This window comes from Apium graveolens, unplaced genomic scaffold, assembly GCF_009905375.1.
Source record: "Apium graveolens cultivar Ventura unplaced genomic scaffold, ASM990537v1 ctg7806, whole genome shotgun sequence".
Lineage (NCBI taxonomy): Eukaryota > Viridiplantae > Streptophyta > Magnoliopsida > Apiales > Apiaceae > Apium > Apium graveolens.
In genome coordinates this window covers 1-16,162 of record NW_027420646.1, presented here as the reverse complement: position 1 = coordinate 16,162, position 16,162 = coordinate 1, and the positions used below count along the sequence as shown (strand labels likewise).

Below are 16,162 nucleotides of genomic sequence, written 5' to 3'. Positions count from 1 at the left end.
AATTGGTGTTCCCTTTGGGTGCTGAGGGATTTGAAGCTAATGGTGATCAAGCTATGGCTGAGTTACATGAGTTCCGGTATGACAGCCTTTCAAGGTGCAGGGATGTGTTAAGGATTTGCATCTAGATTAATATTTTATTATGTTAATTTAAGTTTAAGTAGTAGTGATATGAAATGTTACGGTGAAGGAAAATTGTTTTAGGCCTACTTTTTCAAAATAGTTGATGTAAACTATAGTCCATGGTAAATTAATGTATTGAAAAATCCACGGGGAACAAAGTAGCTATGTATATTCATTAACTCATAACATGTTAATTTACAACAAAGATATTTTTGTTTTTTTTCAAAAATTCAAAATAATAGTACAATGTAATTTAATAAAAATTAAAATATTTCAAGTTCCCAAAAATATGAATATTTATCCTAAAAGCAGCCTCACAAAAAAACATACAATATCTCTTGGAAGTGAGGAAGATGATTATTACTTCCACTTTCATTCACTTTAACAGATAACTTCCCTACTTAAAAATATGTATCATCCTAGTAATCCTAGTAGAATGAATCACCTCGGTGGCAAATTCTTACACACGGGCACATTGTTGATACAAAGCTTTAGTCACTTATCAAGTCTGCATAAAATGCCTATATATTTTGAGACTTAGCTAAAGTATTTGGTGCCCCAGAAGATAGAAATACGTGCAAATAGAGTATAAATTCCTTAATTGATGAAAAAATTGTAACCCATCCCAATATTATTAAAAAAACTCAACTACAAAAGTGGATATAAAAATATTTATTACACTACTAGAAATAGTAGATACGACATCGGTGCTTAGACATCGGCATGTAATGCACCTGATATTAAAAGTCTGTTTAACATCGGTTTATCAATAAGCGATGTTGAATAGAAATCCTGATATCGGTTTCCCATACCAACCGTTGTCTATGTTCAAAAATTAAAAAAAAACAAATATATGCTTTAAACTTTAACATCGTCTAATTTTATTAACCATTGTCTACGACCACTTTTAAAAAAAATATAAATTTACTTTTCTTTCTCCCCCTATTTCAGTACACTTCCCCCCTTAATTTTAACAAAAAATTTCTTATTCCCCCTTTTCCAAAATATCTCAAACTTCTTTCCCCTCTTTCTCTCCTCTGTCCCGCGACCCTCATCTCTCTCACCGCCTCATCTCTCTCACTGTCTCTTTCACGTCTCTCTCAGCTCTCATCTCTCTTTCATCACTCATCTATCTCTAATCTCTCCCCTCTTTCTCTCATACATTAAAAATCTCACTCATCTCCTTCTCTCCTGTCCCATAAACCATAATTTAAGCCCCAATTCAAATTCAAGTTTTGGAGCTTCAAATTGAGCTTGAGACGAGTAACATATACTTAAGTACAAGCTTTGGAGCTTGAAAGGAGATTTGGAATTTCAAGGTTTTGGAGCATCTCTAGGTTCACAGATCTTTGGAGCTTGGAGCTTTTCTGGAGGTATATTCTCCTTTTTACATCTTTTCTTTTGTGGATGTATATAAGAAACGTCATGCTTGTTTTTTGGGGGGTTTTATGTTCTGTTTTTGGGGGTTTGGTGACAAATAAAAGAAATATTTTGCTTGGTTTTGGGGGGTTTTATGTTCTATTTTTTGGGGGTTTGGTGACAAATAAAAGAAATATCCTTTGCTTGGTTTTTGGAGGTTTTATGTTCTATTTTTTGGGGGTTTGGTGACAAATAAGAGAAAGAAGCATTGTTACCGGATGTGGTAATGCTGGGATTTTGGAGCTCGAAGAGATGATATGTAACCAGATTGTAAAAAGTTGGTCGTTTTTTTTGTTGTCTTTTGAATTTCTTCAAAGATTGACATGTACCCTAAATATTGAAAACTAAACGATGCTAGGTCCATTCTCAGTGAAACTAAGGTGTGAAAGACAGTGTTACCGCTTACATGTGAGCGAATAAAGGGTTGCTATTCTGAGATTTTAATTTGGATGTGAAGTGCCGGTGTAAGCCAGATAAAATCAGTTTCATCGGGCGTTTAACTGAATGTGCATCTGGAAGGCTTAACGAAGATATTGGATTTAAGAAGCATCCTAGTCAATCTTTGATTCAGTTAATGTTTTATTGAGTGACATTTCATAAATGTTTCAGGTGCTTTTGGGCCTGTTGAGTGTTTGGAATGTTTCATTCCTAGGGTATCCTGCAAGAGTAAGTGCAGTTATGAGTTTTCTGATTTATCTGTTTGAGTCGACACTTTCTGTTTTTTCTTGTAATAATTTTTACTCTGCATATAATCTCACTTCATAGTTTTATATTTGTAAAAGAAAATGATTGCACTTCAGTGTCTTTATTTGTGTGGACAGATTCACAATTGGAGTCTCTTCTAAAAGTCAGTTATATTTTTTTCTTTAAAAAAAATATTAATATTGTTTGTCTCTAATTTTGATGCCTTAATTTTTTAGGCCATTTTACCTTACTCTCAAGCCCTGGAAAAATTTGCTCTGCATATTCAACAGGTGAGGCTACAACACCTTTCTTTGGTAAACTGTTTTCAAAGGCTTTATGATGTTCTTATACCCTATCCAATTTATTACCAATTTAGTTCAACATGGAGAGCAATGGGAAAGGTGTTTTTATTGATGGTGTTCCCCTTTCTTTTGAGGCTGGTGAAATTGATTTTGGCGAACCTGGACAAACGGTCAGCACAACTTTTACCGATTAATTCACCAGGTAATATATGTATAGTAATTTGTTTGACCTTATAAGCTATATGGTACATAGTTGGGTTACTTGATTGTGTTACCTGTAAATACCAGTGACGCATTGTCTGCGTCCTCTCTACCGTTGTTAAGTGAGATTATGCAGACAAATAAGTTATGTAGATACTTGATTGTGTTACTTGTAAATACTAGTTGCTCAATGTTTGTGTCCTCTATACCATTATTATATGATTGACTTTCCACAATCTGGATCTCTTTGAGGCTTGGCACTAGACCTTTCTAGAAGAGATAAAACTTAGAAGTGTATCATTACTTGCTGTAATAGTGTTAAAGAATCTCATAAAAATGTTTTAATGTTTTTAATAGAAATATAAGGTTATGTTTTGGGTTTTTAGTTAAATGTGTGCACTACCCATCTAAACAGGACCGTGTACTCACTAGTCACAGATTGAATGATAAACTAGAGTACATGCCACCAACCTCTTGAAGGGAGAGAACACCTAGTTAGTTTGAATTCATTTAGGGATGTGAGTGGGGGTACCCCAACCAGCACACTGCTTAAGGACCCGGCCTCCGGGCCATGGATGTTAGTATGTTATTATCACCTTAATTATTGTACCCTACCATCCAAAGCAATACGTTGAAGGGGATGTAATCTACCAATGAATCATGAGTGCATGGATTTAATGTATTGTAAAGTCAAGGTAGATTCAGAAAACTTTAAGATGGACAATGTACTTTGAGGCCATAGGCATGAATCTAAGGTTGTTTGTGTAAAGACAGTTGACTTTATCAAGCATACAACATCTTCATGAACGTCGCAACAAATTAGATCTGCTTATAGTCCCAGTGCTCCTCATACATGCAAATTTGATCAAATCTTTTACTGTTTCAGTCCTACCATCACAGTGACAAACAAGATTTTTGAACATTGTGGAAAATTAAATGAAAAAAGTATTGGTATGTCATCAACATTCAACAAACATGTGGATTAGGTGATGCCCTTGGTTACAGTTAAGGTCAGGGGGATTGCCGCCAACAATTTCAAAGACATAGACTTGAAAAGGTACCCTTATAAATACTTGGTCAAAACATTTGATTTGAACCAGTCTCCTACGTATAAAACCTTAGTAGTTGATAATCTCCTTGAGTTCTGCAACTGGTGTCTCAAACCCCATTATGATTCTCAGCCAGTAGTTATCTTTGCCTAAATCTGGGTGAACTTAGAATTCTGTTCTCAGGTTGGACATGTACTACATGCTCGTCCTGCATTGGAGCATCTGGGATGGTAACCAGTCTTTATAGTCAAACTGATCATTACTATATTGCCTCAGAATCCTCATATTTTCTTCTTCTGGATCAGTTATTTGGTTTAGTTCTCCGTTAAAAAATATAAATGGTCAAAGGCACTTAAACAAATTCATAGCAGACCTCTGCCCTTCTACTTCTTTTTAACATCTTTTCATAAATTTTCAAGGAGAAGAGGTGAAGGAAAACTTTTCTTACGAGATCATATTCTCTTCCATTGTGGAATTTTCATTTTTTTCTACATTTTTATTATTTTTTTTAATATTTTAACTTTTAATCCTTATGCCCCTACTACGCATCCTAGTTACTTGTGTATGAAGCCGATAGGATGCTTATCAGAAGCACCAAACCTACTCACTCACACTGTTTTTGCTTTTGCTCCTGATGCTTTAACCACCCAATGAACTAATTAAACATAAATATGAACTTTTAGGAAATATATTTAGCTATAATCTCGTAGTAAAATTTGGATGTGTTTCTACTTTTTAGCACATTAGTATGTTACTAAAGACTTTGTCGATTAACTTGTACTTGTGTAAATGTTCAAGTGGCCACGAACTCAGCAAAAGCACCGAAAATGCTAGTGAGGGTGGCCGGTGGTAAGTCTTTAGTTGACAACGAATCAATTGTAAAATGTCTATTAGATATTAGGTACCTAGGAATTATGTGTTGTTTACTTTTATTAGGTAGCTAAAAAATTATGTGTTGTTTGTGTGCTATGATATTAATTTATGATCCGTTATCACTGTTTCAGCGTGCAGGGTTGATTTACTGCTCTTTGATTTGATCATGCAGAAGCTGGACTCTTCTTTAGTTTGTCGGAATTGGGTTGATTGGCTAAATTGGCTAAATTGGATGCAGAAGTTGGATCTAATATATATAAATACTCATACATAAATCAATATATTAATTAAAATAATTACTCCAAAAAATGACACATCAAATTTTTTATAAACATTGACATATGTTATTTATAATAAAAACTTGTATGACCAGCTAAGTGTTTCATTGTGCCTCCAGCTATCAAAAAAACCAATGAGTCAAGATATTTTAAAATTACCTGGATTCCAAGATTTGCTTTGTTATGCTTTTATGGAGCATTATCTTCATTGTTTCATCATGTAAATATTTAATCAATAAATAAATTAACATAAAAAATGTAATAAAATTTAATACACTAAAATCAATATCATTTTTACATAATATTTTAGCAAATCTACTTAATTATAAACCACGTTAATTTTTGTCAATTTAATCAGAGTGAAATCTTAATTCGTCATTTTTACTCTAAGGGAAATTTTCATCCTTTTCTATCACTACAAGATCTGGATCTGGATGTGTGAATCTGTTATAATTACTTTAAAAATTAAAAATTAAGAAACCAAACTAGTAAGGACATACCTTAAACCAATCACAAAAATTTTCAACTCAAAATAATCAATCGCCATAGAAACCATAGTGTTAATGAATTGATGAATTATGAGACTATCTTTTGATTTAGAGAAATTGAAATTGTTTTTCATGAATATATCAGATATATCTTTCATTTAAGAAAATTTGAGGAAAAATTGAAATATTTGATTGAGAGAACCGGAGCCATTTTGTTTTTGGTGAGTAAAGGGATCTTAATAAATATTTGTATTAATACTCTAGATGAACATGTGATGTTTGGTTGAGAGAAGGGTGATGTTTGGTTGAGAGAAGGGAGGAGGCTATTTTTGTTTGGGTGAGAAAAGGGATCTTGAAAATTATTTGTGTTTGTAACTCTGGATGTATGAACTTGTGATACAATGTCAGACTTATATAACCATAATTATCAAAATTAAACCTTCTAGAATTTTCTTCATGGTCTATTTAAAACAAGACCAACCAACCATAACTATTAAAAGTTAAACCTTCTCAAATTGTCTTGACTAATGGCTATTTAAAATAAGGACCAACCACACCGGCCCAAATTGAACTTTTATAAGGTACATATTGGATATAAGATATAACATTAAAAGTTTAAATTCAACCTTCATTTGAAAGCGCCTTTTACCAAACTAACAAAATTGTTTTTAACTTTTACTTATTTACATTAAAATACGTGTTTGTACATGTTTTAACAAACCTTTTTGGTAATACATAGCATCAATGCTACTTATATGTAAAAAAGATAATTAATTTATATTTACCTAATTTAAAAGTATATAATTAATAATTTTTGATAACTTGAAAAACTCTTATTTTAAGAGATTTTGCATATATTTTATTATAGTATATGGTATATTTGAGTGTGTGTTAATGAGTTCTATATAATAATAATAATAATAATAATAATAATAATAATAATAATAATAATAATAATAATAATAATAATAATAATAATAATAACAGAAGATATAATGAATATATAATGTAGGTATTTTCGGAGGTGTACTAAAGGGAAGATTTAGTATAATTGACATTTCTAGGTGTTTATAGAAAGAAATATGGTTAAATCAAAAGACAACAATACTTAATTAAAAAAAATAACTTTTGAAAAGGATGTAATAAAATTGTAAATTTAACTTGTCTTTTAATTAGGGAATGAGCCAGCGGTGGTTACTTGTTTTATATTTGATGATTTATTAATTAAAATGAAGGTCTCATGCAAAACCAGACTCTTTAGATATTTCTGATTTAATGTAATATATACAGAGATGTCGATAGTAAATTTTAGTGGACAGATAATGCATAAAAAAATGTAGCATTTTAATCTTAGCAAGTAAATTTAAATTGAGGTAGGTAATTAAAAGAACTATGTGGTTCATGGTTATTGGATCCTAGGTAATCAGAATCCAATGCATCTCAGTTCGACTATAAGGAAGGTAATCAATAATATTGTAACGTGTGAAGTACCTCGATTTGGTGCCTTAAATGAGAACTTAAAACTCTACTTATTCGAAAAGGTTGATTAGGTGTATATGTTTTAGATCATTCTACTTTATTTGCCTTTTTGGCTTCTGACTTCTCGGATTCAGCCTGTTAATCTGCAGAACCATATTTTAATCCACACAACCAAATTTTGTATGAGGGTGCTGCAATTCTTGAGAACATTTAATTTGAGCATAAGAATTCTTTGTAGTTTTTAATCTCATATGTGAATTTGGCACAATTCACGATTAAAGGTTATGTTCCTCAAAATCAATGCACATATTGGTAGATCATTACTATAGCGGTGTTTGTAAAATCTACGCATAGAGTTTAACATTTTCGAGCAACAAGCACCAGTGTTCTATTGTCTGGATCGGAGCATGCTAAAGATTTTTAGTTGGCTACTCTTATAAAATGGTTGGGTCAAACGCCATTGGAGTACCAAATGATTTTACGTTATAGGCACTATACCATACATTGGTTATCGTAACTAGATTTCTAAAAATTATTTTTTAAATATTGTTATTTAGAGATGATTTCCTACATAATGAAATGGTTTTTATAAATAATCCAATTGACGTGAAAATATTTGAAGGGAGTTTAAAAATGTATGTGATTGTAATGAATTATATAAATGTTGCATTACGTTAGAGATTTGGGTTCAAAATTCATGCCGCCTAGATGAAAAACTTTGGAGTGGGCTTGCTAAAAGTTTGAGCTGCTTTCGGAAATTGTTCCCGACTATCAATAAGTTAAAAAAAATAAAACACTTAACAAAAAACTCACGAGCGGCTTCAGACGCATACTCATAGACTTACAAACAATCGTAAAAACACACAAACATTGCGCTCTACATTGCGGCCACACCCTGAAGATTAAAGCTCAGAGAAAATTAAAGCTCGAACAAGATTAAATTTCGGAAAAGATTAAATCTTGATGGGAATATATTTTTCCCCAAATCTGTTATCTATAAATTTGTTCAATTATAGTTAAATCAGAGTTAATTATTCCTTAATTCACCTTTTTCTTGCTTTCTGCATATGTTTTCACTCAAATTGAGTCTTAATTTGCATGCTACGTTAATTAAAGTATATTTGAGATTATTTTGTTACATTTATATCTATGTATAATTAAGGTTTGATTCTTAAATCATTTTAATGTGTTAATCATTTGTTCTACCTAAGATTTACGTTTGATTGAAAACAAAATTTAAGGTTAGGGGCCCTGCAGCCACAATTTCTGTAAGGATCAGAAGGCACCATTTTTAATTATATATGCAAAATATAATGTATGATAAAATGTAAACTTTTTCCTTTCATAATACACCTATAGAATTATTATTGTAGCATGACAATTGCTTGTTTTAATAGAGATGTACCATCATTGAGAAAATAAAGTTGTGTTTGGTTGGGGTGAATGGAATGGAATGGATATAATTAAAGGAATTAAATGGGAGTTGGAGGGAAGATTTGAAAAATAATAATTAAAAGGACAAAATTGTTATGATAAGAATTGTGAAGAAAATGAGATTAATAAGGAATGGAGCATTCTATCTCAAATTAGGGGTGTTTAATTATAATGTGGGTGGTTAGGAATGGAATGGGTGAAAAAATGAAAATTTTAGAAAATTTAATCATTTTCCACTTAAAATATCATTCCATTCCATTCCATTTCATTTACCCGAACCAAACACAATATAAGTGAGGATACACTGAGGGATTGGGATCTTAAAAAGGAGCTACTTTCTATTGGGAGGTACGAAGTTTTAGAAACACTGGTGAAAAATTGGCATAATTAAAAAATGGTTCACAACTTGTGTTTGATGTAGTTCACTTTAATCCTCAAATTTTATGAAAATAAGTGGAAATCAACTTTAACATAATTATTTATTTATTCAAAACGCTAAGATTCAGTTAAGTATATTGAATGATACTTGATTCAATTGTTTGTATAATGATAGTAGTTGTATAAGATTGCCTTGTGATTAAAGAATTTACTGTGATAATGATTTTTAGATTCCTATATATATTCAGCAAAACGTGATTATGATGTTAAATGGCATTTAAAAATTAGTTCCTGATACAGTTGTTGGAAGCTGCTTGGAGGAATTCCTATATATAAAAATCTCGCGAGATCTCATTTTGGATGACACGTAGGGTACAAAATTGCTTTTGTTCTTATCTTTTGTTTTTTATATGACGTATCTTGTTACTCTAAATGTGGCTCAAATTTGATTATTTTGAGTTAACTTATGCATTTTAGTAATGTTCAGGTTTATTCGATGTGTTGTGGAAATTGTGTTTCATAGTTGCTAATGGCTGCTAAACGGATGTTGATCTAGCTATAGTGAAGTTGAGGCATGTTCAGTTAATGTTGAATATTTTTCATCTTATATAAAAATGTATCTATTGATTTTCAATTTTAAATGTTCTTGTTCCAAGTGTCTTTAGAAGTATATTGTGAAAAGCATGTCGTAGGCTAAGATATGGCTAATTTTTTTTAAAAATCCTGTAAATATGTGGTAGTTCAATGATAATAGAAGCATAAAGAATATTATATACGGCTGTTGTGCATCATCGATGTCTGTTCCAAAATGACATAAGAAACTTTATGCATCTGACCAACACTTGATATGTCTGTCTCCAGCAGACATTTCAGATCTATTTGCGTTTGTTAAAAATAGACGCATATGCCTTAGAGCTGATACGACTCCTCCATACGCGTCTGATGAAACCAGAATCATATGTCCCTTTTCAACAGATGCGTATATTCCTAAATCTGATTTAGAAGGAACAATATTTATTTATTTATTATTTCTGCAAATAAAAGCAAGAAGATTACCACTAGCACAGTTTAATCAAGACTTTCTAGGTATATTAAAAATGAATTTATACTTGTAATTACCTTATTACACATATACTTTACCATTTTTATTCTTTCTACACTACTTTTTCTTATTTATCTTTGTGACTTTTTTCATCTTTTACTTGAGCTATTTCTTTGACATTAAACCAATATTTACTCTCTTAGATTTGACCTGGTCAGAATTATCAGTAATTAAGGTTGACTTAACTCCGGATGAAGAACCCTTCTCATTTACAAATTTGAGTCGATTAGTATTTAATATTAAAAATTAAACACGAGTTAGCTTAGACCTCTCCTTTTTAACCGATCATCGATATTTATTGGTCTATGTTTCTCAGTTTATATTTTCTTTCCTTTATCAACATTAGGCTTTTCTGAGTAACCTAATCCTGAATTCCAATAACCTTTTTCAATTAAACTCTGAGTTATTTCTCTGAGTTAGTCCAAGGCTTAATGATTTCTCTTTCTATAGACAATTTTTTTTTAGATAAATATGCTTTCAGGTAATGTGTTATTATTTTCATATGTGACATCTGGTAGAGCCTGTAGTAAGTTGTTATTTTCAGCACCGGTAGGCTTGGGATACTTGGTCAGATGTCGGGTTCCCGTTATAATGTGTTATTATTTGATTTGAGTTGTAGCGGTTGTTGTAGTATTAGTAGTTAGGTAGAAGCTATCGGTAGATAAAGGGATATTTTTGGCTTTTCACTTATTTAACCCTATTTCTGTTGTTATACTTTAATTTTATAACATGTTTTTTACCTCTAAATCTTTGAATTATCTATCTACATACTCTTTTGTATTCATTATGGCTCTTTAAGATTCACAACTATTTATAAAGTATGTTTACCTGGTGTTCTTTCGTAATACCTTTGTGATACTATACCCTAAGATTGCATGTAGTAATAAGATTGAAGTTCAGAGGGGAGCTTTGAAGGAATGTTGGGAATCAGAGTAAGAAATTTCAGAAGTTTAAGTCAGGAAATGGGAATCAAAAGACCCATTTTCAAAGATCTGGTCAACCAGTGAGAGACAATATGCCTACAATTCAAGAGTGCAAGGTTTATGGGAAAAGACACCCACAAAATGCAACAAGCTCAATGTTACATATTTCAAGTACAATAAAAAAGGCCATTTTTCATCCAAATGTATGAACGTCGCGGGAAAATCAGAGGTGACTTATTTTAAATACGAAAAAGTTGGGCACATGGCGCGAAATTATAAAAAAATCCATTTAGAAGGCCAATGTTCTTCGAATTGTTGGACCACCGCCTTCATCAACACAACCAGCTCAACCAAGGGTCTGAAATTTTAATATGACAATGAAAGATATTTTCCAGGACGCGGATGTGGTAGCAGATACACTGACTATAAATACCATAGAGGCCAAAGTATTAATGGAAGTTTAGTTTCTTGGGCATGTAGTTAGTAGTAAAGGCATTAAAGTGGATCCCGCAAAGATTGAAGATGTGATGAATTGGGAAAGGTCTAAGACTCCAATAAAAGTAAGAAGCTTTCTAGGATTGGCTGGTTATTATCTAAGGTTGGTGCAAGAATTTTCTAAGATAGTTGTTCCATTGACTAAGTTGACAAGGAAAAATGAGAAATTTTTTGAGACAAATAAGTGCAAAGAAAGTTTTCCGGAATTAAAGAAAAGGATTGGCTAGTGGTCATTTTATCCGAAGAAAAGGGTGAGTTCGTAATCTATAGTGATGCTTCTTATAAAGTACTAGGTTGTATACTATTGCAACATGGTTAAGTGATAGCATATGCTTCTAGTCAGTCAAAACCTCATGAGCAAAAGGTTCTACACATGATTTGGAACTGGCAGCGATTGTGTTTGCACTTAAGATTTGGAGACATTTTTTTTACGAAAAGAGGCGTGAGATTTATACGGATCATGAGAGTTTAAAGTATATTTTTACTCAAAAAGAATTGAATATGAGACAAAGGCGATGGTTGAAACTAATCAAAGATTATGATTGTACTATACCTTACCATCCTGGAAAGACGAATGTTGAAGCGGATGCATTGAGCCGCAAAGAAAGATTGAATATGTTAATCACGTCAGCAGAATTGGCTGTAGAATTTGATGTGGTATACGCGATGACATTTTAGTAAAAGAAATGAATGGATTATGCGAAAAGTGGATTTAACGATAATTGTTCAAAAAAGAAATGAATGGATTATGTAAAAGTATGTAAATACATGTTATTTGACCCTTACATATGCAAATTTGTGATTGCGGAATTTCTAGATATATTTACGATTTATTTTGGTGAAAATAATGTTATTTGATCTTTAAATATTTTTATAAAATTATGAGAGTAGGTGCAAATTGTGAAATATATTTTATTATCTCTGAAATGGTCCTAGAGACTTTTAAAAATGACAGTAGGATTTATTTGAGGTTTTGGTATTTTAAAGTGATTTTTCAAGAGTTATTTTGATTATTGGAAATTAACTTGCAAAATTCATAGAAATAATCCGTTCGCTCAGAAATTACTTTAAATACATTAGGAGAAAGAGCTAATTTTGTGATCTTCATTTTAAAAATAAGTTTTGGATTATTTAATCATTTTTCACGTTCCTGATATTTTATATTAACTCGTTATCGTTATAAGTTGTCCAAGTTGCAAAGAAAGAGTTCCTTTGCACGAGTAAGAAACCGATGTATTTTCACGGGCCGCCTTCGTTCCGTATATGAGTTCTTCCGAATTTCTCGTATCGTTTTCGCGGATTAGCATCTCGAGGTGCTTTGATGGGCATAAAGAAAGCGTCTCGGTAGCCCAAAACAATCCTGTTTTTTTCCTCTCTTGTTTGCTTTTGGGCTGGGCCTTGACTTGGGGAGTCTATTTCTTTGATCCATTTGTGTACTTTATCTATTTTTTTATTTCGGCCATGGAAGGATTTCGTCTCCCCGTCGGAGGCGGTGTCAGCATTTTGACAAGAAATGAAAAGAAAAAATTCAGGAAATGTTAATTTGGGAAATTACAAAATCACCCATGGGCTTATAAAATCCGGGAACTCCTTCCTCCTTTCTTTTCTTTCTTCCCCGTACATTCTCGCGTCTCTCTCTCTCTTTTTCTCTCTCTCGATACTCTCTCCTTCCCTCTCGTTTCACTTCAGTTTCTCGATCTAAGATCGTGGTTCCGTTCCTTTTTGTCTCTGGATTCTTATTTGTGATTTCATGGATGAGTTGTATTGATTAAATTGCAAGCCCGTTGAACCCACTTCGAGTTTAAACTTGAATTTGGGGGTTGTTTGCTTCTTTTTTTGATGAAACGAATTGGGGCAGTGCTTGTTCTTGTGAATTCAGTGATTTTCAAGGAGGAAACCCCGATTGGGGCACCACCAAAAATCGCCGCCATCGGTGATGAACTCCGGTGACCCGGTGGTGGGCCACGATGTGTTACTGGGCCCTAAATATTTAATCTAAATATCATTTTTTTAAGTACATGTCAAGTCCTTAAATTTCGGAAGATTTCGATTCGTGATTTTATGTTCCAGTTGAAAGGTTACTTGACTTGGTTTTCCCTCCATGAACAATACCCATGTTTTGTTAACAACCTGCTTCGAAATAGATTTTCTTTACGTACATTATTATTACCTATGCTTACCTTGATCACACTCTAGTTTGCATTTTTTTCCTCATAACTTTATTTACCCCATCTGAATTCCTGAAATGAAACTAACAATGATTTTCAACTTGAAGAGTGAGAATGATTTCAAAGGATGGTAAATGTTAAAATGGAATTAAGTTTTAGAAAAATGAATGTTTTCCCAATGTAAAGGTTTTCACTGCAATCCTAAAGATTGGATGCTACGTAAGAGGCAAGCGGGGCTAGTCCACTATTAAAGGACAATAGTGCCTTAGGTACCATATTACCAGATGGAGGTCCTACGGGCTGATCTCCCGTATTATTATTAAAAGATGGATATTCCAATCGAAGATTTTGATTTTTATGAAAAAGTAAAGTAATGATTTAATTTATGCTTTAAGCATTATTTCTATATCATGTTTTGATTTGAAGTTTGAAAATAAGTACGTATAAGCTTGTCCTCTGCAGTTGTTAAGATATCTAAATAATGGGAACTTATATGGGCCCTTGCTGTCTTATGTAGAGAGGATTGGTGTCTCATATTTTGAAGAGCGTTCAAAATAGGATAGTGAAAAAACTATCTTACAATTTTCATTAGACTGAATGTCCTCAGTTGGTTTCTTGAGAATGTAATAGTTTAGATTTCAGATCATATGTTTTACTATTTTGGTTGACATTCTTAGACAACAATTACATAATTAGTGATGTAAAACTTTACACAATTTGGTCTATAAACTTCTTACACATCACTTTCAATTATGAAAAGCTGATGTCAAAAAAGATAATGTACATCACTTTAAGGTAAAAAACTGATGTCAAAGAAATCCAGGTTTAAGTCTAAATGAAAAATAGAAATCACTTTGTTTAAGATAAAACTGATGTCAAGTAACATTATAAACATCACTATTAACCAAACAAAACTCATGTCAAAAAACACAATGTACATCAGTTTCAGACAAACAACTGATGTTAAAGACTAACATGTTCAAGTCTAAATGATGCATAGACATCACTTCATTCTAGAAAACACTGATGTCTATACGCTAAATTAGACATCACCTTTCATTAAAGAAACAGATGTTTAATATGTCATTTTACATCACCTCTGTCAAAATTATCGATGTTTTGTGATAAAAACATAGCTCAATATATGTTTAATATGCTTTAATAGGTGTAATTTAGTTATTAAATAATTTTGTTATAGCATTTTTTGTAAAAAATCATCACATAGACTTCAGTGTTTTTCACTAAAATCGATGTTTTTTTGACAAAAAACATAATCATGATATATTTAACATGTTTAATTAGGTGTAATTTAGTTATTAAATAATTTATTTATAGCATTTTATGTAAATAATCAATAGATAGACATCTGTTTTTAACTAAAATCGATGTCTAATCGAGTATAGACATCGGGTATTCACCGATGTCTAGAATAGACATTACGGACATCAACATCGGTTGGGAAACAGCATAGACATCGGCCAAAAAGCGATGTTTATGGACTTTTTTCTTGTAGTGTTTAGAAACCCCGTTCCGTTTTCCAACCACAACTAATGTTTTCTTATCTCTCTATGTTGGTTTGAGATTAGAAATTTGGGTATTAAAGTATTAAATAAGTATGGGAGAGTTTTTATAAACTGATTAGGGATCACGAATGGTGTAAGTTTTTGGTGCAACTGATATTCTATAATTGTGTTCTTGTTACAAGTCAACAATCTAATTAGTATTTAATATTTAAATAACAATGGTAATTTAATTGGTGATCATGAAGTAAATGATCATAAGATATATGCTTACAAGATATATATTTACATAAGTTTTGACTGTAGAAAACCAGCACCTGTTTATGTGTCTATATATAAGTATATCAGCAAAACACTTCCTGTGACAAAAACTCATGGTGTATATATTAAATAATGTATTCCACTAATGATAAAATAAATGATTACAAGTAATAAAAAAGCAGCTAGTGTGCAACGTGCATAAACAACTAGACCTATAAAATAGCAACTACTCCTGATTTTTCTCCACTACTTCTGTTTATCAACGAGACCACGACTTATTCTGTACTGAATGCATGCATGACCTAGTCATACATGTACAAGTTGATCTTAAAATAAATAATATAAAACTTTAACACAATAAAACAAGTTTAGATTAATTTTCCAACAATCTCCCCCTTAATCTAAACTTGTCTCATGCAATCCTCTCAGCCCGTACGGCTTTCAAACTGAGCCCGTATGGCTAATAAATTGTTGAGCCCGTATGGCTAATAAACTGAGCCCGTATTGCTAATATTTTCCCGTCTAACACTCTTCCTGCTCGTCTGCCCTTCAACTTATTTACCCTTGTGGCAGGTTCACCTCTAAGAAGTGCTCCATATCGTTCTGCATGACATCCTGCCAATGTATCTCGTTTTCTGCTTTCGGCAGGCTTCTCCGGCACCGTCTCATCTTTCTCGGCAGCCACATACTACACATGCAGCTATCCCAAGCACCACAACCCAAATACAACCTCAACCATAATCCACCATAGATATTTCCCAACAAGCACCTTTTATGAAATCAAAAAGCCTGAAAAGTCGGATGGCACCAGTCATCAGGGCTAAGAGATTCTCATAAAAAGCCCACACACTCTGAAGGGGTACACAGTGGAAGTAGGCCATAAGCTTCCAAATCCACAAAATAGCCATAATCTACCCACACAAAAAATTGTGGCACAGCTGTCAAACACTGTTGAAGAGGATAATGCATCTGTCATCTAAATTCAGGC

At 32.4% G+C, this 16,162-nt stretch overlaps 1 long non-coding RNA gene across 2 annotated transcripts; it reads left to right on the top strand.

The window, feature by feature from the left end:
- The first annotated feature begins 1,383 nt into the window (after positions 1 to 1,383).
- On the top strand, positions 1,384 to 9,079 carry LOC141704407 (uncharacterized). 2 transcript variants are annotated; one of them, XR_012567950.1, is made up of 5 exons: positions 1,384 to 1,493; positions 2,149 to 2,205; positions 2,460 to 2,513; positions 2,600 to 2,727; positions 9,006 to 9,079. It is a non-coding gene; the product is annotated as an uncharacterized LOC141704407 (long non-coding RNA). The 2 variants fall into 2 exon arrangements; XR_012567949.1 differs by lacking the exon at positions 9,006 to 9,079 and adding an exon at positions 4,780 to 4,961.
- The last annotated feature ends 7,083 nt before the right edge of the window (positions 9,080 to 16,162 follow it).